At 43.3% G+C, this 24232-nt stretch overlaps 1 protein-coding gene and 1 pseudogene across 7 annotated transcripts in view; one reads left to right on the top strand and one right to left on the bottom strand.

Moving 5' to 3' along the window:
- CDKL5 (cyclin dependent kinase like 5) overlaps positions 1-24232 on the top strand; it is a 442123-nt gene that overhangs the window by 100253 nt on the left and 317638 nt on the right. The window lies entirely within an intron of this gene.
- On the bottom strand, positions 391-1020 carry LOC138671570 (phosphatidylethanolamine-binding protein 4 pseudogene; annotated as a pseudogene).

The raw sequence follows: 24232 nt of genomic DNA, 5'->3' as shown, positions 1-24232 counted from the left end.
CTAAGGTCTGTGAACATGTTTGAAATGTTCACTCTCGCCTGACGACAAATGATTACATAATAAATGTTTATTGGTTATACACTGCGCTTTTACGATTATTCTAATTTATACGTCAGATGTCTAGTATTCTAAGTACTATTAACACTGGAGGGCATTCTTTGTATGACTCGGATGATTGAAAATAAGCAGTTCATATGTAAGACGCCTGTATAATGATAATGCTACTATATAAACAACGAAGTACCTTTTAGTGGAACATGCTACTTTGGAGCTGCATGAGTGTAGCTAATCCAGATTTATAGTGCACGGAGTACGCATAGTCAATACATATGAGAGTGAAGGTTTTGTTTAATGTCAGATATTCTGCAATATGGATAACGATTTTATTCATTAAATATCATTCCCAATCCCAAAATCAGAGCGGTCAGGATGTTGGATCATAAATTGAGTAGTAGCAACTGGGAATCCTGGGATCCAGCGTAGAACAAAAGCATTAACGTCCCATGACTCAAAATGTTCTTCACCTGGAAGGAGTGATGGGGAAACTCCCGGATATTGCTTGTAGATCAGAAATTGGTACCTGTGATATCCTGACTGCGCTGGTGGATTTGGTCGGCGGTATGGAGATAAAACGTTTCCTGTTACATGTTTTCCTGTAAGAAGAACATGACCGGGTATATCAGCGACCAACCAGTGTCTCCAAAATTTGTATGTTGGTTGAAATCTGCTTGGAGCATCAGGATCTACCATAATCAAGGTATACATTTTTTCTGGTTCGGCTGTAGAGAATTTGATCCAAGGAGGGCCCCAAACTTTGATTAAACTGTCTGGGTACTCAAAGCAGTCTGGTATGTAAATGCAGGAGACATCACCCATGTTTGGGTATATGACACGGATGTTACCACTGCAGAACTTGGCATCATCTCCAATGAGAGTCTCAAAGTCACAGGAAACAGGAATACAGGAGAATAGTGATGGGAAGGATAAGAAGATTCCGAATACAAAGTATAACTTTGCCATTTGTCACCAGTAATGGTTCTACTAGACCGGTGTGTTTAACAACAGTCAAGTTCAGAACTTATATGATGTCATAATTGGTTATGATCCTGATGAGCTCTGCTGGCAGGCACTGTTCTGTTAATGATTAAAACTGGGCAAATATAAGGATCTAATTGACTTTAACAAGATCTAAAATGTGATGGAAATAACTGGGTCATGTGGGATGTTTCTTGTATTACATGGTTATATACAGTAGGTTGAAAAGATTTGGTGGAGAAAAGTTGAACTTGATGAACCAGTTATACTTTATCGCTAGATTAAATGCTGTTATAGCATTTGTCATTACTATCTCCTGTGGTTGGGCATACTACTGCTCTAACTGTAAAGAACCCTTTCCTACTTAGCTGCTACTATTGACTTTCCTCTCCTCCATAAGTGCCCCTTGGTCCTTTGTAAGGTCTTTGTAAGGAAAAAGTCATGTGCCATTCCTTTGTATTGACCACACATGTATTTATACTTATCAGGGTCTCTGCTCATACATTATGCTGATCTCAGATGCAGAAGCAAAAGCCTGGTGACAGATTCTCTGTAACCCCTTCCCGACCTTTGACGCAGCGTATGCATCATGAAAACCTGTGCCAATCCGACCTGTGACGCAGCATATGCGTCATGGTCGGATCGCGCTCCTGCAGGTCGGGTGAAAGGGTTAACTGTAATTTCACCCGACCTGCAGGGACAGGGGGAGTTGTACTTGAGCCCAGGGGGGGGGGGGGGGGGTGGCTTCACACCCCGTGGCTACGATCGCTCTGATTGGCTGTTGAAAGTGACATTTCACTTTCAATCAGAGCGATAGTAATATTTCACCAATGAAAATTGGTGAAATATTACAATCCAGCCATGGCCGATGCTGCAATAGCATCAGCCATGGCTGGAGACCGCGATTTGCCCCCGCCACCACCACGGATCTCCTCCCCTCCGTCCTGTGTCCTCCTGTCCACTCCCCCGTCCTCCTGTCCGCTCCCCCTGTGCTCTGATCCAGCCCCCGTGCTCTGATCTCACCCCCTCATACTTACCAAGCCTCCTGGTGTCCGTCCGTCTTCTCCATGAGCACCACCATCTTCCAAAAAGGCGGGTGCAAGCGCAGTGCGCCCGCCGAATCGGCCGGCAAATTCGTTCCAGGTACATTTTGATCACTGTGATAGGTTTTATCACAGTGATCAAGGTTTTATCACAGTGATCAAAATAAAAAAAATAGTAAATGACCCCCCACCTTTATCACCCCCATAGATAGGGACAATAATAAAATAAAGAAAATATATATATATATATATATATTTTCTTTTCCACTAGGGTTAGGGCTAGAATTAGGGTTAGAACTAGGGTTAGGGTTAGAATTAGGCTATGTGCCCACGGTGCAGATTTGGCTGCGGATCCGCAGCGGATTAGCTGCTGCGGATTCGTAGCAGTTTTCCATCAGGTTTACAGTACCATGTAAACCTATGGAAAACCAAATCCGCTGTGCCCATGGTGCGGAAAATACCACGCGGAAACGCTGTGTTGTATTTTCCGCAGCATGTCAATTCTTTGTGCGGATTCCGCAGCGTTTTACACCTGTTCCTCAATAGGAATCCGCAGGTGAAATCCACCCAAACAGTGGTTTACCCCCACATTTGGGGTACCAGCATACTCAGGACAAACTGGGCAACAATTATTGAAGTCCAATTTCTCCTGTTACCCTTGTGAAAATAAAAAATTGCTTGCTAAAACATAATTTTTGAGGAATGAAAAATGATTTTTTATTTTCACGGCTCTGCGTTGTAAACTTCTGTGAAGCACTTGGGGGTTCAAAGTGCTCACCACATATCTAGATAAGTTCCTTGGGGGTCTAGTTTCCAAAATGATGTCACTTGTGGGTGGTGTCTACTGTTTAGGCACATCGGGGGCTCTGCAAATGTAACATGATGCCCGCAGACCATTCCATCAAAGTCTGCATTCCAAAACGTCACTACTTTCCTTCCGAGCCCCAACGTGTGCCCAAACAGTGGTTCTTCCCCACATATGGGGTATCAGCGTACTCAGGACAAACTGGACAACATCTTTTGAGGAAAGAAAAATGATTTTTTATTTTCACGGCTCTGCGTTATAAACTTCTGTGAAGCACTTGGGGGTTTAAAGTGGTCACCGCACATCTAGATTAGTTCCATGGGAGGTCTAGTTTCCAAAATGGGGTCACATGTGGGGGAGCTCCAATGTTTAAGGTACCTTCACACATAACGATTTCGTTAACGATATCGTTGCAACGTCACGCTTTTTGTGACATAGCAACCATCCCGCTAACGATCTCGTTATGTGTGACAGCGACCAACGATCAGGCCCCTGCTGGGAGATCGTTGGTTGCTGGGGAATGATCAGGACCTTTTTTTGGTCGCTGATCACCCGCTGTCATCGCTGGATCGGCGTGTGTGACGCCGATCCAGCGATGTGTTCACTGGTAACCAGGATAAATATCGGGTTACTAAGCGCAGGGCCGCGCTTAGTAACCCGATATTTACCCTGGCAACCATTGTAAAAGTAAAAAAAAACAAAACAGTACATACATTCCGATGTCTTTCACGTCCCCCGCCGTCAGCTTCCCTGCACTGACTGTCAGCGCCGGCCGTAAAGCAGAGCACAGCGGTGACGTCACCACTGTGCTCAGCTTTACGGCCGGTGCTGACACAGGCCCCTGCGATATCACTCAGACTAGGGGGAACCCTGTCTGTCCCTCTCCCAGAATTTACACTAAAGGTGTGCTTGTCTGGGCCACCAGGCCTGGCCCTGACTCCTGTTTCAGCCCTATGCTGAACCCACCACCCACCACCCAGTGAAGAGACCACACACACACCAACCCCCACAGAAAGCACAGACAGGGAAAACTAAAACGCACCACGCCGCTGACACACAGGAAAGCACAATTATGTGCACAGGGCAAAACCAATACAAATAAAGGAAGGAGAAATATAACAAAGGATTATACACCACCAGATACGATATTTCTACTCCAAGACCACCACTCCAGACCGGAATCACTAGGCACGAGGCACAAGCTATAATCGACAACGCCCAAAGTCCAGCACGACTATTTAAAGGCCGTGGGCGTGACCCAGCCTCCAACCTGAGTACCAGCTAGATTAACCCCGGGCAACCTGGATCAAGTCTAGCCTGCGCCACTGAGCGTATAGTGGACGTATGTGGAATTACCGCTGTCTGTCGGACGCCCTGGTGTGAATAGCGTCCGACATGACAGCTGGTTCCTAAAAAAAATGGATTTGTAAATTTCGTTGTAAAAATGAGAAATCGCTGGTCAAATTTTAACCCTTATAACTTCCTAGCAAAAGAAATTTTGTTTCCAAAATTGTGCTAATGTAAAGTAGACATGTGGGTAAAATTATTTATTAACTAATTTGTATCACATAACTCTCTCGTTTAAATTTGAAAATTGCGAAATTTTCGAAATTTTAGCCAAATTTCCATTTTTTCACAAATAAACGCAAAAATTATCGACCTAAATTTACCACTATCATGAAGCCCAATATGTCACGAAAAAACATTCTCAGAACCGCTAGGTTTCGTTGAAGCATTCCTGAGTTATTACCTCATAAAGGACACAGGTCAGAATTGCAAAACACGTCCAGGTCGTTAAGGTCAAAATAGGCTGGGTCATGAAGGGGTTAAAGCCGGGGTCACAATTGTATGTGCAATGCGAGAAACTCGCATCAATACCCAGCACTGCCGCTGGCACTTGGGATCGGAGTGTGCGGCTGCATGTATTTCTATGCAAGTGAACGCTCTGGTCCCAAGTGCCGGTGGCAGTGCCGGGTATTGATGCGAGAGACTAGCGTGAGTTTCTCAAATTGCACACGCAAGTGTAACCCCGGCCTAAAGGTACCGTCACACTCAGCGACGCTGCATCGATATAGACAACGAGCCGATCGCTGCAGCGTCGCTGTTTAGGTCGCTGTAGAGACGTCAAACACAGCAATTCCAGAACGATGCAGGAGCGATCCAGTGACGTAACGGCGACTCACTTATCGTTATCGCTGGTTGTTAGCTCCATGTAAAACGTTGCTGGCATCGTTGCTTTTGATGTCAAACATGACGATACTCGCCGACCTGACGACGAAATAAAGTTCTGGACTTCTAGCTCCGACCAGCGATGTCACAGCGGGATCCAGATCGCTGCTGCGTGTCAAACACAACGAGATCGCTATCCAGGACGCTGCAACGTCACGGATCGTTGTCGTTTTCGTTGCAAAGTTGCTGAGTGTGACGGTACCTTAAGGTTCATTGATGCTCCCGAGGAATGAAGGCTAGCCACTGTAGGCGCGCTACTGTAGCACAAAGAACTAATGCTGGACGCCTTGTGAAATCCATGTCTAGAACGCTCAAAACGATTTTTATGTTACAAGGTGGACGTAGAGAATATTAGGTTTTAATATTATGGAAGTTTGGTGTATTCTTTTCAAATTAGCTCTTGGTAAACAATTGCTTTAGCCTAAACAAGTTTGCATCACCACTCAGATGTCCATGGAATAGTTTTGTAAAAATATAGCAGATTTTATATTTTTCTCTTGTAAACCGTAAAGATTACAAAATTGAAAGCTCTGATATTTGAGGAGAAGGCAGTAGAAAGCAAAAAAAATGGAAAGTGCTTGCACATAACATCATCTGGCTGACGGAGGTATCCAGCATCTTTAAAATGCCTGCAACAGCTTCAGCTACAGAGTCAGATTTAGTTAAAATGCGCAGATTCCCAGCACTGCAGAAGTGCAACGTTACTCATGAAGGTTGTATCGCCTGTGTGGGGATGTGATTAAACCTGTCTATTTTCAGACTGTTTTGATTTAACCAATACCGGGCTTCATTTTCTCCTTAAATTACAGATGATGACTTATTTAGCTGAACACCTGCTTCTTCCTCGTTCCCCTTCTCATGCTTATATACGTCTAGCTGTAGGGTGTACTTAGCATATGCAATTTGTATTCCCTAGTTGTGGTATTAACATATTAGCTTGTTACTTTGTCATCAAAAATTTTGCTCAGTATTATTTTCCTTCCATTTTGATACATCAAATATGATATAAATGTCACAGTCGCCGAAATATCTTTTTAATAGCTCTGTCTATTACTACAGGGGTTCGTTCAAAATGTTCGAATGTAAAAGTCTGTGCGGTGTTACGAATAGGATCTGAAAAGACAACAAACAGCGTTTTGCAGAGCTGACTTGTCAGTGCGCATTCTGCATATAGAGTGGCTATTTCCGTCAGCATCTGTTCCGAGCATGCCTCCCACACTGTAATGCAATGTGTTTAATTCAGCGAACTCCTCCTGATCTCTGCTCACATGATTGCACATTCAGACCCTACAACATATGGCACAGGCTAAGAAATTGATTGGCCTCTAACAAGCTGAGGGCTCGCTATCCCTCTGAAGGACATAAAATATCCTTGTCATTCTGGCCGACTTTAATTAATATTGTCATTATCTTTTCCTTAATTCTGTTATGCCGTGCAGTAATTCTATACAGGAATTATTCACTGACCTACAGCACAAGCTTGAATTCACTGGACCGAATGCCTACGAAAATGTACTAAAGTGTGCGCTAACCGTCATTAAACTTACATTTATGTACGCTAATGTATTCTTATCTCAGAGTAGCTTTAGTAATAGTGTTCACTAAAGCAGAGAAGTAGAGCAGGCATCTGTTCTAAACAACCACATTTGGAGGTTCAGGTGATCAATGAGTAGAACAGGCTGCCAAGAGAGTTGGTGAGTTCTCCTGCAATGGAAGTCTTCAACAGAGGATGGATAGACATCTGTCGGAGATCTTTTAGTAAATCTTGCATTGAGCAGGGGGTTGGACACGATGACCCCAGAGGTCCCTTCCAACTCTAACATTCTGTGATTCTATTTGTACTTTCCAGACCTTGAAAAAATCAGTGCGACAATCTGGTTGTAACGAACCATTGGTGATTTCAGGCCACTGACTGTGCAGGGGTCTGCAGTACAGGCACATTCACATGAATGGAGCTCTGCACTGCCCTACACAGTGGGAGGCTAGGAGAACCGCTGAGGTTGGCCAGCAGCAGGATAATAATGTGGATCAGGCGTCAGAACTAATGCAGCGTCAATCTTAAGAATGGTGAAGGACCAAGCAGTTGTACCTCAACAGATCAGAAAGCAATGGTATATCCTCGTAGTGGGTGGTCATTGTATAAGAACTTCAGAAATTACTGTTCATCTCATTTTTAATGCTATTTTTATATCCCAGCTAGCCATTTAACAAACATCTTCGCATATACCCATGAGATTGTAGGATGGAGTTTCTGATGGGGCAGAGTAGATGGATCCATGAATTACTGGAGCACTTTTCTTCCTCCTATCTTAAGAGTAGATAGATAGATAGATAGATATGAGAGATACATTTGAAACCAGAAGTTTACATGCACTATATATAAAGACACAATTATGCATATTTTTCGCAATATCTGACATGAAATCAGAATAAACCTAAATTAGGATTGCCATAATTATTATTTGCCAAATGCCAGAATAATGAGAGAGAGAATGTTTTAAGGCATTTTATTACTTACTGCAAAGTCAAATGTTTTTCATACATTTCATTAGTATTTGGCACCATTGCCCTTAAACTGAATGGCTTGGGTCAAACGTTTGGGATATCCTTCCACAAGTTCTCACAATAGTTGGTCGGAATTTGGGTAACTTCCTCCTGATAAAACTGGCGTAACTGATCCAGGTCTGTAGGTCGCCTTGCTCGAACTGGTCTTTTCTGCTTTGCCCATAAATTTTCAATAGGATTGAGATCAGGGCTTTGTGATGGCCACTCCAAAACATTGACTTTGTTATTCTTGGTGATCAAGCCAATTTTGACCTTAATGACCAAGCCAAATTTTACAATTCTGACCATTGTCACTTTACGTGGTTATAACTCTGGAACGCTTTAACGGATCCCGCTGATTCTAAGATTGTTTTTTTTCATGACATATTGTACTTCATGATAGTGGTAAAAAATTTTCAAGATGACTTGCTTCTATTTGTGTAAAAAAATGGAAATTTGGTGAAAATTTTGAAAATTTAGCAATTTTCAAACTTTGATTTTGTATGCCCTTAAAACAGAGAGATATGTCACACAAAAAAAGTTCATAAATAACATTTTTTTTTTCTGGTGAATAGGGTTATACCCTTCCTACACCATTGGTTTCAGGTAAAACATATATATCAAAGATTTCTTAATATAACATATTACAAGTTTTACAACTTTATTATTTAAAAAAAAATGTAACTCGACCATTACAATAAAAGATGTGCATAGGAAGATTTGTGTATAGTCAAGCAGGTAGCCCTACAGCAAAGATTAATATCTGCCTCACATAATACCAAGTTTTATTGATCATTTCAGTGTCAGGTTTTATCCATCATTTCAGTGCCAGGTTGTATCCATCATTACAGTGCCAGGTTCTGCCCCCCATTATAGTGCCAAGTTGTTCCCTAGATTACAGTGCCAATTTTTCCCCCTATTACAATCCCAGATTCTGCCCTCCCTATTACAACGCCAGGTTCTGTCCCCCACCCAATACAATGTTAGATTTTGCCCCCATTACTGCCAGGTTTTGCCCCCCCATTACTGTGCCAGGTTCTACCTCATCTTACAGTGCCAGGTTCTGCCTCACATTACAGTGCCAGGTTCTGCCCTACATCATAGTGCCAGGTTTGGCTCTACAATACAGTGCCAGGTTTTCCCTGCATTACAGTGCCAGGTTTTGCCCCCCATTCAGTAATGGGTATGCATGTTTTGCTCTGCATTAGTCTCATGTTTTGCCCCCCATTTCTGTGTCAGATTCTGGCCCCCACTACGGCATCAGGTTTTGCCCCTCATTACTGTGTCAGGTTTTGCCCCCCATTACCGTGTCAGGTTTTGCCCCCCCATTACCGTGTCAGGTTTTGCCCTCCCCATTACTATGTCAGGTTTTGTCCATCATTACAGTGCCAGGCTTAGCCTGGTGTTTATTTTTTACTGATTGTTTCCTAATATGTAAATACGGTATATATAGATTATGTCCTCTTTATGTTGCTCAGTGCATTATATCCATATTTTTGCTGTAATATGAATATTATCTATCCTTTCTTGTTTTATTTCTGTAGGCCTAGCTGTAGTTATTCATTATTAACGAGTCCACAGGCTACGCTACTGTGCCAATTGGTTTAGTGTACTAGAAACACAAAGCAAGCTTTGGCTGTCAGGAAATGCTGCTTGATTTGGCTTTCAGACAGTATTAAGAAAAGTGGACAGGGCATTGCTAAGCCTCTCTGGACAGCTTGTAGGTGTTTGTCAGGGACGTTGTGAAGAGATGTGAGGGCGGTTGACAATATTAATAAAGACTGTCTTTCTATATCTCAATTGCACTGTTTTCTGTAACACAAAAAGAAGCATGGACATAACCATGGACAACTTTAGAGAAAGGCAAAGCAAACTGAGAAAAAAAAAACCTGTGTGCTCACCACTTGTCATCAGCATAAGGCCACGTGCATATGCTGAGAATTTGGACAGTATTTTACCTCAGTATCTGTAAGCCAAAACCAGGAGTGGAACAATCAGAGGAAAAGTATAATGGAAAGACATTACCACTTCGGCATTTTTCACCCACTCCTGGTTTTGGGTCATAAATACTGTTTAGAAAATCTCATCAAATAGTCAACGTGTTCGCAGGGCCTTAGTGTCATAGCGTTTAGCATTGGGCCTTGGGCCATGTGCACATTCAGAGTATTTGTTGAGTTTTTTACCTCAGCATTTGTACGCCAAAGCCAGGAGTGGGTAAAAAGTACAGAAGTGGTGATGTGTTTCTGTTGTACTTTTCCTCTGATTGTTCCGCTCCTGATTTTGGCTTCCAAATATTGAGGTAGGGAACTAACCAGATACTGAACATGTGCACGTCGACTTCCCCTTCAAGGATGCGGATCATTTTGGTGTGTAGGAAACATTGCATTTATTACTCCGTAACATTGAAAGATGCATTACTTGTGATTATTTTTTATTCTGTTGATGTTGTTGTGTAAGGTCTTTGTTGTGGTTCATTTAACTTTAGTGTTAAATTCAAATTAATATTTTGTTGTTCGTTTTTTTTTTTTTTTTTGGAGGACGGAAGAGCCATGCAAAATAATTTCAATTCTGCATTTTTTTCCCTGGCATTAACCAAATATCATACAATCTTTATTGAACTGTTTGGAACAATAACGCTTGGGCTTATATGTTGATATTTTTCTTTACCATTTGTTTAACGTTATTTTTTTTTTTACTTTTTATATTTGTGTACATTCAAAATAGACAGGCGTCTGCAAATTCACAGCTAAGGCAAAGCTTGTAATTGTCTCCTTTTTTTTTTTTTAGTATTGTCCTGCTAAATTTTCCCAATAGAGTCTGTTACGAGTACTATTTTTCAGACACACCTGAATGTGTGAAGGTGGCTTCATAGCGGCCTGTGAATAATGATTCAAATATTGGAAAACACATATAAGGTAGGTATTAACAGGCAGTTTCAGGTTCAGAACTGTCACCGTAAGGGAATGTGCAAATTGTCTCTTCAGAGAGGAAGATGACTTGAACCCTATAGCGTCACCTGTTGGAAGCAGCAATCCTACAAGTCAATACCCATTAATGAGTCTTGAAATATGACTTAGGATAAAAGCCAAATCTGAATCTCAATTTGCAGACACGGTGTTTCGGAGTATTGCCCCTCATCAGTGCAAAGTATGAGATCTGATTTGGCTAAGTGAGAGGCTAAGACTGGGATCTAAAGAGTAAGGTTTCTCCTTGTGCAGAGTGACATGTCAGACCTGGCACGTCACTCTCCACAAGGCGAAACCCTACCCCTTAGAATAAGAGCATGTACACATATCGTGGAAACTTTGCAAAAAGTATGGATTTTTGCAAGCTCAATTTAGATGAATCATGCAGTCATGCAGGTCTATCCTAGACAAACACAACTTCAAATTGATTCACAGTATCCTTGTCCAGTGGCCATGTTAGTATTCCGTGGTTACCAAACCTACCTGCTGGCATCCCTGCTCTACTTTTGGTTAAGCCAGCCTGACACGACATTATTTGTGCATCACAACACAATGATAATGTGCCTGGCTGGCTAATCAAAAGAGAAGGTTAAGATGTCAGAAGTTAAGAGGCGGTTCGCAGGCCTCTCGTTGGGCAACCACAGAATTCTGATGTATCTGCTGGATCAGGGTCCTGCAAATACATTTTCTTATCTCTACTTTCAAACAATCTGGGGAAGCGAAAACAGAGCTCAGAGCAGGGTAGAATTTCTTCTCAATTAAATTTGATGATTTACCAAATTGGGCTGGATTGGTGATGGGTGTGTTATGCTCATGCCTATCAGCAGCATCCATCAATTCTTTGAAAGTATCTCATATCAGTCCATGGGTAAATAATCCCACTGCAAGGGTGAATTCACACTTGAAATGGAAATCTGTTCCATCAACCTGAAAAGGAATTTTTCAGATGAATGGGACAGTTGCAAAAATTTCTATAACAAATTACGCTGAAAATATTCAATTTGTAAACACACCCTCTGGCATCTGTGACAGCATCCTTTGAATGTATATATTCATTTGCATATGACTTTAGGTAATTGTCACAAGGTCATGAATTTAGTGCCAAGGACATCATTACATACAGAGAGGACCATATAGTAAACCTTTCTACAGGTAAAACCTTAGTGTCTCCTTTTTTGTATCTATTTCACTATGATTGCAGTTTTTACATGGGGTGGTGCAATTATTATTATTTTCCATAAAAACAGTTCTGAAAACATTTAAAAAAATGCAATATTTAGAAGCAAAATCAATTGTGGTTTTCACTCTGGTTGCTGTTGCTCTTTAAACAGCATCACAAACGTTGAGAAGGTTTTCCCATCAAAGATATATATGGCATATGGATCTTATTTTGTTGATTTTGGGCACTTTTTGTCACTTTAGTTACAAGGACATGTTTGTTTACAATTGTCACTTTGAGGCTACCGGCGACAGTGCCGAGTATTGATGCGAGAGACTCCTGCGAGTTTCTCGCATCACACTCGCAAGAGTGACCCCGGCCTGACAGAAAGGTCTGGATGATGGCAATCTCCTATTAAATGTGAGTTGCCATAAATCTCAGGACTCTAATAGATCACGGATTTAAAGGCACAAATCCAACCAATTTTTGTCATCGCTATATTTATTTACAAAGATTTATCAGAGCTAGTGCAAAGAAAGATGGAGTGAGTGGTTTCCAATTGCTATTAATCACACTCCTGCCCTTAAGGTACCTTCACACTCAGCAACTTTACAACGAGAACGACAACGATCCGTGACGTTGCAGCGTCCTGGATAGCGATCTCATTGTGTATGACATGCAGCAGCGATCTGGATCCCGCTGTGACATCGCTGGTCGGGGCAGAAAGTCCCGAACTTTATTTGGTCATCAGGTCGGCGTGTATCGTTATGTTTGACAGCAAAAGCAACGATGCCAGCAATGTTTTACATGGAGCTAACAACCAGCGAGAACGATAAGTGAGTTGCTGTTACGTCACTGGATCGCTCCTGCATCGTTCTGCTGTTGCCGGTGTTTGACGTCTCTACAGCGACCTAAACAGCGACGCTGCAGCGATCGGCTCGTTGTCTATATCGCTGCAGCGTCGCTGAGTGTGACGGTACCTTTATTTTTTCAAAATAATTGATTACACCCCCTTACCTGTAGGAAGCAAGAGGTAATGTTTCTTCGTGCAGGAGTGTAACATGTTAAGCCTGACATAGCAAGGTGAGGAGACTTTGAAATCTTGCAGTGCTCCTCTGGGAAATTAAATGTGCAAATTGTCTCTTTAGAGAGGAAGAGGGCTAGAACTCTAGTGCCACCATTGATTTTTGCTCACTTTTTCACACGTGCTTGATCTACTGTTTCTATAACTCTTTTAAAAATGTAATAAATTGCAGCTACCTCTCTGCTTAGATGTGGGGGCACCGAACCAGAAAAGACAGGCGTCACAGGACCCCTATTCTCAACATAGTTACAGATCCAAGATGTGGATCTACATCCAGGGGTGTACATACAATACATAGGTCCCCATATGAAAACCCCATAGTGCTCGCCCCGAGTGATTCGTTATAGTCATGAGGTGTCATGCTGCGTAGGAGCAGTCATAGAATAGGTTGTCTATAAGCAACAGAAAACATGGCTGTCCAATAAATAGCCTTCTCTTTTCTTATTGGCCAGTTGACATATCTGGCCATATCTTTGGGGCCTGGGACCAATTAGTGAGGGTTTTTCAGGTGTGCTGCCTCAGTTTTCATGTCTGTGGTGTCTACTTATTGGTGTTTTGTGGAGGAAGACCTATGCAGGTCCTAGTCCTGACTCCTCAATCTGATACTGACCAATATGATATTAGACCATTGTTGGCAGGGCTGTGGAGTCAGTAAATCAAACCTCTGACTCCTCAATTTCCCTGACTTTGACTTCCGACTCCGACCCTACAGCACTGGTCACTACTGAGCATGTACAGGTCCTTCTCAAAAAATTAGCATATAGTGTTAAATTTCATTATTTACCATAATGTAATGATTACAATTAAACTTTCATATATTATAGATTCATTATCCACCAACTGAAATTTGTCAGGTCTTTTATTGTTTTAATACTGATGATTTTGGCATACAACTCCTGATAACCCAAAAAACCTGTCTCAATAAATTAGCATATTTCACCCATCCAATCAAATAAAAGTGTTTTTTAATAACAAACAAAAAAACCAACAAATAATAATGTTCAGTTATGCACTCAATACTTGGTCGGGAATCCTTTGGCAGAAATGACTGCTTCAATGCGGCGTGGCATGGAGGCAATCAGCCTGTGACACTGCTGAGATGTTATGGAGGCCCAGGATGCTTCAATAGCGGCCTTAAGCTCATCCAGAGTGTTGGGTCTTGCGTCTCTCAACTTTCTCTTCACAATATCCCACAGATTCTCTATGGGGTTCAGGTCAGGAGAGTTGGCAGGCCAATTGAGCACAGTAATACCATGGTCAGTAAACCATTTACCAGTGGTTTTGGCACTGTGAGCAGGTGCCAGGTCGTCCTGAAAAATGAAATCTTCATCTCCATAAAGCATTTCAGCCGATGGAAGCATGAAGTGCTACAAAATCTCCTGATAGCTAGCTGCATTGACCCTGCCCTTGATGAAACACAGTGGACCAACACCAGCAGCTGACATGGCACCCCACACCATCAATGACTGTGGGTACTTGACACTGGACTTCAGGCATTTTGGCATTTCCTTCTCCCCAGTCTTCCTCCAGACTCTGGCACCTTGATTTCCGAATGACATGCAAAATTTCCTTTCATCAGAAAAAAGTACTTGGGACCACTTAGCAACAGTCCAGTGCTGCTTCTCTGTAGCTCAAAAGTGGCTTTACCTGGGGAATGCGGCACCTGTAGCCCATTTCCTGCACACGCCTGTGCACGGTGGCTCTGGATGTTTCCACACCAGACTCAGTCCACTGCTTCCTCAGGTTCCCCAAGGTCTGGAATCGGTCCTTCTCCACAATCTTCCTCAGGGTCCGGTCTCCTCTTCTCGTTGTACAGCATTTTCTGCCACATTGTTTCCTTCCAACAGACTTACCATTGAGGTGCCTTGATACAGCACTCTGGGAACAGTCTATTTGTTGAGAAATTTCTTTCTGGGTCTTACCCTCTTGCTTGAGGGTGTCAATGATGGCCTTCTTGACATCTGTCAGGTCGCTAGTCTTACCCATGATGGGGGTTTTGAGTAATGAACCAGGCAGGGAGTTTATAAAAGCCTCAGGTATCTTTTGCATGTGTTTAGAGTTAATTAGTTGATTCAGAAGATTAGGGTAATAGGTCGTTTAGAGAACCTTTTCTTGATATGCTAATTTATTGAGACAGGTTTTTTGGGTTATTAGGAGTTGTATGCCAAAATCATCAGTATTAAAACAATAAAAGACCTGACAAATTTCAGTTGGTGGATAATGAATCTATAATATATGAAAGTTTAATTGTAATCATTACATTATGGTAAATAATGAAATTTAACACTATATGCTAATTTTTTGAGAAGGACCTGTACATAAAGTGCAGCACAGATTCATATCCACTAAAAGCCAAGGTTCTTAGATCAGGAACAGAACAGACATTTATAGGACATTTCATAACTGTTCCTAATTCTTATGTAAACATTTACAGCACATCCTGCATTGTACTACTGTGCCCAATGTATTATATATTTTAGGAGTCAGAGTCGATCCATTTTATACTGACTCCACCAAAATGGACACCAGCTCCACGACTCCGGCTCCACAGTCCTGATTGTTGGTCTGTGTAAATATCCCAAAGAGAGTAAAGGTACCTTCACACATAACGATATCGTTAACGATATCGTTGCAACGTCACGCTTTTTGTGACGTAGCAACGATATCGTTAACAAAATCGTTATGTGTGACAGCGACCAATGATCAGGCCCCTGCTGGGAGATCGTTGGTCGCTGGGGAATGATCAGGACCTTTTTTTGGTCGCTGATCACCCGCTGTCATCGCTGGATCGGAGTGTGTGACGCCGATCCAGCGATGTGTTCACTGGTAACCAGGGTAAACATCGGGTTACTAAGCGCAGGGCCGCGCTTAGTAACCCGATATTTACCCTGGTTACCATTGTAAAAGTAAAAAAAAAAAAAAAAAAAAAACAAAAACAGTACATACTCGCATTCCGATGTCTGTCACGTCCCCTGCCGTCAGCTTCCCTGCGCTGTGCTCTGCTTTACGGCCAACGTTGACACAGTCAGTGCGGGAAGCTGACGCCGGGGGACGTGACAGACATCGGAATGTGAGTATGTACTGTTTTTTTTTTTTACTTTTACAATGGTAACCAGGGTAAATATCGGGTTACTAAGCGCGGCCCTGCGCTTAGTAACCCGATGTTTACCCTGGTTACCCGGGGACTTAGGCATCGTTGAAGACAGTTTCAACGATGCCGAAGTCTTTTCCTTGATCGTTGGTCGCTGGAGAGAGCTGTCTGTGTGACAGCTCCCCAGCGACCACACAACGACTTACCAACGATCACGGCCAGGTCGTATGGCTGGTCGTGATCGTTGGTAAGTCGTTTAGTGTAACGGTACCTTTATCCACACCTGATCTACACCATTATTGTAAAAAAAAAAAAACAATTGTCTCTCTTTTTTCCTCTTTTTACCCAAAGAACATACTGTATATCAGATCCAGGAAATGTTCACCACCCCCTCACAATAGAACTTGCTAAATTGGCTCCGTGCTTCTCACTATGATATAATTGAGTTGGGACAATATGTGATGGTTCTGTCCCAGCCTTACGTTCCCAGAACGAGTTAGTTTCCATGGAACAATTGCTATTTTGTAATATATCACTTCATCTGGTCTAATCTTTGCAACTGAAATCAGCAGCCTATATTTTCTATTACAAATAGAAAAATCTTTCCGTGATATACCTCCAAGAGAAAAGCGGTGGCAAGCGTTATTTGTCATACTTTGTTTAGAGCACCACAACACAACAGATGTTCCAAGAACAAAAGCACTGCTAAACATATTCATATTAGGATTTTATTACCAGGATGGCAGATTATGCCGTAATTTAATCTGGATTGCAAATCACTCAACCACTGACTGATCTTGTTAAAGTGTCAAGTTCAAAATACCGCAGCTATGTGCGCTGTCAGGGAAATACGTAATAGCAGCATTTTTGCTTTTTTTCCCCTTAGCTTGATTAAAATAGGATAAAGTGAGTGCCCCCTCTGGTTCCAGAATATTACAGAAATTACTTAGTAAAAAGATTCATAAGTGAACCAACAGTTATTAATTATTCTTCATGATTAGGTTGTGACTCATGTAAATCTCTTGTAGGTTTATCTAACTGTAAAAGGATAACATTTACCAAAGAATAGAATTGGAGTGCAGTGTACTTTATCGCCCCGTGCATTTACATATACATAGATAATTGCTTTTTATTTCTGGTTTAAAAAAACATAAGTAAATCAATGTTTCATATTAGTAGCAGAATACCACTGTAGGTCAAAAAGGCCATGTTACTTAATTGTAACTACTTGTGACCCCTTTGGTTACGGCTACACGGCCACAGGTAGGTTCTGGTGTCGGATTGCAGCATGGCATCTACCCATTTTCATTGAGGTTGTGTTGAGCGTCCAACTTTGCCCCTATAGACTTCAAAGTCTTGTGGATCAAATGTGACCTGCTTGCGATTTGACCAAATCACAGGTGCCAAATTGTCGTCTCAGAGTAGCAAAGTCGCAGGCAAGCCAGGGGCGGACATACCTCTGGTGCAGCCTGCGCAGCCGCACAGGAGACCAAGAGGTAAAGGGGCCATCACGACCTCCAAACCAGGTGGAATTGTGCATTATCATGTGCTACTGGATTGCAAAGTGCCCATATATTGTTCTGGCACAGGGCCCTTTTCTATTGGCGGCTGCTACTGAGGCAAGTGACTTGTCAGAGGCTTTCTTTTTGCTAGTGCCTCATGGCTGGGGCTACACAGTAACTTAGACTGCAGGACATGAAGAATGCAACGTCACGTTGTCAAAATGTTTATTTGCAAATCACATTCATTTTGTCAAATATGTCTTGGTGCACAAGTTGGGGCCCAACTATTTGTAAAAAAAACCTTGAAAAACTTTGCGCTCAAGAAGAAATGTGATTCAAGGTGTTTTATTCATGGGTGCAAACCACAGACAAAAGCAGAACATTTCAGCCAAATCATTGACCTCCATCAGATGCACCAATTACCACGAACGAACCATAAAGAGCTTAAGTACAAGCCAGGATAAGAAAAGCACCCCGACATTGCAGAATACTGCTGTAGATATGGCTCCATGAAGAAGCAGTAATTTTGTCATCATAGGCCACAAAGCTTGTGACACCACTCTCTCTCTGTCTGTGTATCTCACTCTCTCTGTATCTCTCCCTCTCTGTGTGTCTCTCTCTGTCTCAGACATGGGTTGTTGACATACTCTGGGCTGCTCTAGTGGAGTCGCTAATATATACTGGGCTGCTGTGGCGGGGTCGCTGCCATACTCTGTGCTGCTGTGGCGGGGTCGCTGCCATACTCTGTGCTGCTGTGGTGGAGTCGCTAATATACACTGGGCTGCTGTGCCGGGGTCGCTGCCATACTTTGTGCTGCTATGGTGGAGTTGCTGACATACTCTGTGCTGCTGTGGCGGAGTCGCTGCCATACTTTCTGCTGCTATGGTGGAGTTGCTGCCATACTGTGTGCAACTGTGGCGGGGTCGCTGCCATACTGTGTGCAACTGTGGCGGAGTCGCTGCCATACTCTGTGCTGCTGTGGCGGGGTCGCTGCCATACTCTGGGCTTCTGTGGCGTGGTCGCTGCCATACTCTGGGCTGCTGTGGCGGAGTCGCTGCCATACTTTGTGCTGCTATGGTGGAGTTGCTGACATACTCTGTGCTGCTGTGGCAGAGTCGCTGCCATACTCTGGGCTTCTGTGGTGGGATCGCTGCCATGCTCTGTGCTGCTTGGTGGAGTTGCTGACCTACTCTGTGCTGCTGTGGCGGGGTCGCTGCCATACTTTGTGCTGCTGTGGTGGGGTCGCTGCCATACTCTGGGCTGCTGTGGCGGAGTCGCTGCCATACTTTGTGCTGCTGTGGCGGAGTCGCTGCCATACTCTGTGCTGCTGTGGTGGAGTCGCTGCCATACTTTGTGCTGCTGTGGTGGGGTCGCTGCCATACTCTGGGCTGCTGTGGTGGAGTCGCTGCCATACTCTGTGCTGCTGTGGCGGGGTCGCTGCCATACTTTGTGCTGCTGTGGTGGGGTCGCTGCCATACTCTGGGCTGCTGTGGCGGAGTCGCTGCCATACTTTGTGCTGCTGTGGCGGAGTCGCTGCCATACTCTGTGCTGCTGTGGTGGAGTCGCTGCCATACTTTGTGCTGCTGTGGCGGAGTCGCTGCCATACTTTGTGCTGCTATGGTGGAGTTGCGGACATACTCTGTGCTGCTGTGGCGGGGTCGCTGCCATACTCTGTGCTGCTGTGGTGGGGTCGCTGCCATACTTTGTGCTGCTGTGGCGGGGTCGCTGCCATACTTTGTGCTGCTGTGGCGGAGTCGCTGCCATACTTTGTGCTGCTATGGTGGAGTTGCGGACATACTCTGTGCTGCTGTGGCAGAGTCGCTGCCATACTCTGGGCTTCTGTGGCGGGGTCGCTGCCATACTCTGTGCTGCTGTGGCAGGGTCGCTGCCATACTCTGTGCTGCTGTGGCAGGGTCGCTGCCATACTGTGTACTGCTGTTGTGGAGTGGCTGACAACAATCTCTCTGCTGCTGTGGCGGGTTCTCTGGAGGAAGCTGTGTACGTATGAGTGATTGATGTGTGAGAGAAAGATACAGTCTCTCTCTGTCTCTGTCTCTATGATGAGGAACATGTTTGGTTCATGCAGCTTTACATGAACACCCGAGCCTTACACTATGGCTGGTCCGAATAACTAAAGCAATTGTTACCATCCACCTCTCGTGTCTCCCCTTTTCCTCATAGTCTGTAAGCTTGCGAGCAGGGCCCTCATTCCTCCTGGTATCTGTTTTGAACTGTATTTCTGTTATGCTGTAATGTCTATTGTCTGTACAAGTCCCCTCTATAATTTGTAAAGCGCTGCGGAATATGTTAACGCTATATAAATAAAAATTATTATTATTATATTATTATTATTTGTGCTTCGGGGTGGCCTGCGGGCAGGCCACTGTACCGGACTTGACACCCATCGGAGCAGGACCGCCCCTGGGTGAGTATAATCTAACCTCTTTTTCTCCTCTTTCGGGTAACATTGGCGGCTTATCTACAGCATTACAGAATCGATTTTGGGGGTGACAGGTTCCCTTTAAGTTTCTCTCTTCAAAAGCAGCAACCTGTCAATCATTGAGGCATTTCTTAAATTAAAAAAAACAGAAGCAGAAAAAACAATCCATGAATAAAATGCCATAAAAACACACACTCTGAAAAACACTAAGGGCTCGCTTACACGAACGAATCCATCAGACGAGTGCTATTGTATTTTTATGGCATAGCACTCGGACCAATGTTATTTAGTGAAGCAGCGATGCTGCAGGTTTTTTGCTCTAATAGAATCTGTCAGTGAACAAATTCACAGCATGCTGAGATTTCATTGTGAAATCGGAAGACACTCACCCTTTCAAGTCTACGGGAGCGTGGAAAACATTGGACTGCACTCGGATGACATCTGAGTGCAGTCCAATTTCCTCAGATTCGAAGAATGGAGAGGATGGAGGAATTTTGTTCTTCATCTTCTCCTCCCTTGTCCTACGGTTCTCTCATCCAGGAGAGTCAGATCACACTATGCTGACACTCTGGACAAAGTCTGATCACTGTTTGATCAGAGGGTCATTTGAATAATCCTCCAGATACTGTCAGATGTGAAAATCTGTAGCTGTCTGACCATAGCCTAAGGCTATGTGCACACATAGGAAATATGGTGCAGAATTTTCTGCACAAAATCCGCATCTCCTGGCAGAATCCGCAGCTGCGGATTTTCTGCGGTTTTTATGCGGATTTGCCGCGGAATTGATGCGGATTTTCTGCGGTTTTTGCCACTGCGAATTTTTATCATGAAGGGGTGCAGAAACGCTGCAGATCGTCACAAAAGAAGTGACAAGCACTTCTTTTAAATCTGCAGCAATTCCACACTGATTTTTCCGCACCATGTGTACAACTTTTTTTTTTACACATTGATTTACATTGTACTGTAAATCACAGTGCGGATCTGCAGCGTTTCTGCGTAGAAAAATCCGCTGCGGATCCGCAGCAAATCCGCATCGTGTGCACATAGCCTAAGGGTATGTGCACACGGCGTCATTTGGTCCCTTACGCAACTGCCAAGTTTTCCCATGCGAAGTTGCTGACAATCACTCTATACTAAGAGAAGTTATCATGTAAAAAAACACAAACTGCAGGTATGGGATTAATCTGCCAGTTAACATCATTGTAAAGCCGTACACTTACTGCACTGAGAGCCTGACTGCCGGGAGAAAAAGAATTGTAAGCTTTCAGCCATAGATACATGTCCAGTTACCGCTCAGTACACAGTGAGCGACAGCTGTAAATACACCTCAGCACTAACTGATAGCCAGCTCAGCAGTACATCAGTACATAGCCGGCTGTCAGTCAGTGCCAGGGCGTGCTTTCAGTCGCCGCTCACTATATAATGAACAAGCCAGCAGTGCCTCTGACTGAAGGCCGAAAGCTGACGGAAAGATTAAAGTTAATTTCTCCTGGTAGCCAGGCTTTCAGAGCAGAAGCCACAAGGCTTTATAATGCTACTAACCTGCTGATTAACCCCATATCTGCAGGTCAATAGCATTTGTGGACATCACAGGTTCCCTTTAAGTATAGAGAAGGGGGCGGCTTCCCAGTGGAAGAATGAATATTGAATGAATATTCCTTTAACTGCTCCAGCATTTCCGAAACTCAAAGCAGATAAAAGAAGTGACATAAGACGGAACAAGTGCACAGCAATATCGTTTTGACGTTGCTGTGCATTTTGTTCCTTTTATGGGGCTTTCACAGCAATTTTTCAGGCGGATTCTGTGCCGATACCTTAACAAGTTGTATTTTTAATGTGGATGTTCCTGACTGTAGATACTCTAAGATTCTGATTATAATATGGAACAGAATAGTAGCAACTATTTAGTGTTTCCTTCTGTATAAATGTTGTAAATTGCAGTCCAATATTAAATTATTGCTCTACTATAAAGTCTTCCATCGGGAGAAGATATGGGTTGTGTGATTGAATGGTGTGTATTTAGAAAGCTGGCTGCATGGCCCCTAATTACAGGCATGTTCCTGCGGTGTGCCATCCTTGCTTCCTCGGTGAATGAGACTCTCGGACCAATCACCCGTACAATAGGCGTGACCGTATGGCTAAATTGAACAACAATTAGGCCGGCGTCACACACAGCGTAAAACAATACGGTCCGTATATTACGGCCGTAATACGCTGAAAAGTCCCGGAAAAAGTGGTCCGTAGCTCCTCCGTAGGCAGGGTGTGTCAGCGTTTTTTGCGCATGGCATCCTCCGTATGTAATCCGTATGGCATCCGTACTGCGTGGTTTTCTCGCAGGCTAGCAAAACCAACATACCGCTATAGAAGTGATCCATGTGTCCCAAAAAGAAAAGAAAATCAGTAGACACATATATTAGAGAGAAAAGCCGGTAATTCAGTGCGGTGTACAGTAAAATCACACTGACAGCTTACAGTAGAATAGGTAGAATAAATGTGTACACATAGAATAGGTATATATATATATATATGTCAGTGAGACACATATATGTATATATATTAATATTTATTCCAGCGCTATACAGCTTGAAAGCCGGTAATTCAATTACCGGCTTTTTCTTTCTCCTTCCTAAAACCCGACATGATTTGAGACATGGTTTACATACAGTAAACCATGTCTTCTCTCCATTTTTTTTGCAGATTCCACACTACTAATGTCAGTAGTGTGTATCTGCAAAATTTGGCCGTTCTAGCTCTTAAAATAAAGGGTTAAATGGCGGAAAAAATTGGCGTGGGCTCCCGCGCAATTTTCTCTGCCAGAGTAGTAAAGCCAGTGACTGAGGGCAGATATTAATAGCCTGGAGAGGGTCCACGGTTATTGGCCCCCCCCTGGCTAAAAATATCTGCCCCCAGCCACCCCAGAAAAGGCACATCTGGAAGATGCGCCTATTCTGGCACTTGGCCACTCTCTTCCCATTCCCGTGTAGCGGTGGGATATGGGGTAATGAAGGGTTAATGCCACCTTGCTATTGTAAGGTGACATTAAGCCTAATTAATAATGGAGAGGCGTCAATTATGACACCTATCCATTATTAATCCAATTGTAGTGAAGGGTTAAATAAAACACAAACACATTATTTAAAATTATTTTAATGAAATAAAAACAATGGTTGTTGCAGTATTTTATTCAACGCCCAATCCAGTCACTGAAGACCCTCGTTCTGTGAGTAAAAAAACATAATAAACCAACAATATACTTACCCTCCGCAGATCTGTAACGTCCAACGATGTAAATCCTTCTGAAGGGGTTAAAACATTTTGCAGCAAGGAGCTGTGCTAATGCAGGCTGCTCCTCGCTGCAAAACCCCAGGGAATGAGGCTAAAAATAGATCAATGATCTATATTTAGCTTCATTTGCGGTGAGGCGCCCTCTGCTGGCTGTTCATAGATCGTGGGAAATTACCTAGAAAGCCTGGGAGCTTTCTAAGTAATTTCCCACGATCTATGAACAGCCAGCAGAGGGCGCCTCACCGCAAATGAAGCTAAATATAGATCATTGATCTATTTTTAGCCTCATTCCCTGGGGTTTTGCAGCGAGGAGCAGCCTGCATTAGCACAGCTCCTTGCTGCAAAATGTTTTAACCCCTTCAGAAGGATTTACATCGTTGGACGTTACAGATCTGCGGAGGGTAAGTATATTGTTGGTTTATTATGTTTTTTTACTCACAGAACGAGGTTCTTCAGTGACTGGATTGGGCGTTGAATAAAATACTGCAACAACCATTGTTTTTATTTCATTAAAATAATTTTAAATAATGTGTTTGTGTTTTATTTAACCCTTCACTACAATTGGATTAATAATGGATAGGTGTCATAATTGACGCCTCTCCATTATTAATTAGGCTTAATGTCACCTTACAATAGCAAGGTGGCATTAACCCTTCATTACCCCATATCCCACCGCTACACGGGAATGGGAAGAGAGTGGCCAAGTGCCAGAATAGGCGCATCTTCCAGATGTGCCTTTTCTGGGGTGGCTGGGGGCAGATATTTTTAGCCAGGGGGGGCCAATAACCGTGGACCCTCTCCAGGCTATTAATATCTGCCCTCAGTCACTGGCTTTACTACTCTGGCGGAGAAAATTGCGCGGGAGCCCACGCCAATTTTTTCCGCCATTTAACCCTTTATTTTAAGAGCTAGAACGGCCAAATTTTGCAGATACACACTACTGACATTAGTAGTGTGGAATCTGCAAAAAAAATGGAGAGAAGACATGGTTTACTGTATGTAAACCATGTCTCAAATCATGTCGGGTTTTAGGAAGGAGAAAGAAAAAG

This window comes from Ranitomeya imitator, chromosome 3 (assembly GCF_032444005.1).
Source record: "Ranitomeya imitator isolate aRanImi1 chromosome 3, aRanImi1.pri, whole genome shotgun sequence".
NCBI lineage: Eukaryota > Metazoa > Chordata > Amphibia > Anura > Dendrobatidae > Ranitomeya > Ranitomeya imitator.
The sequence above is the reverse complement of the archived record's forward strand: the minus strand, read 5'-3'. Positions and strand labels throughout refer to the sequence as shown.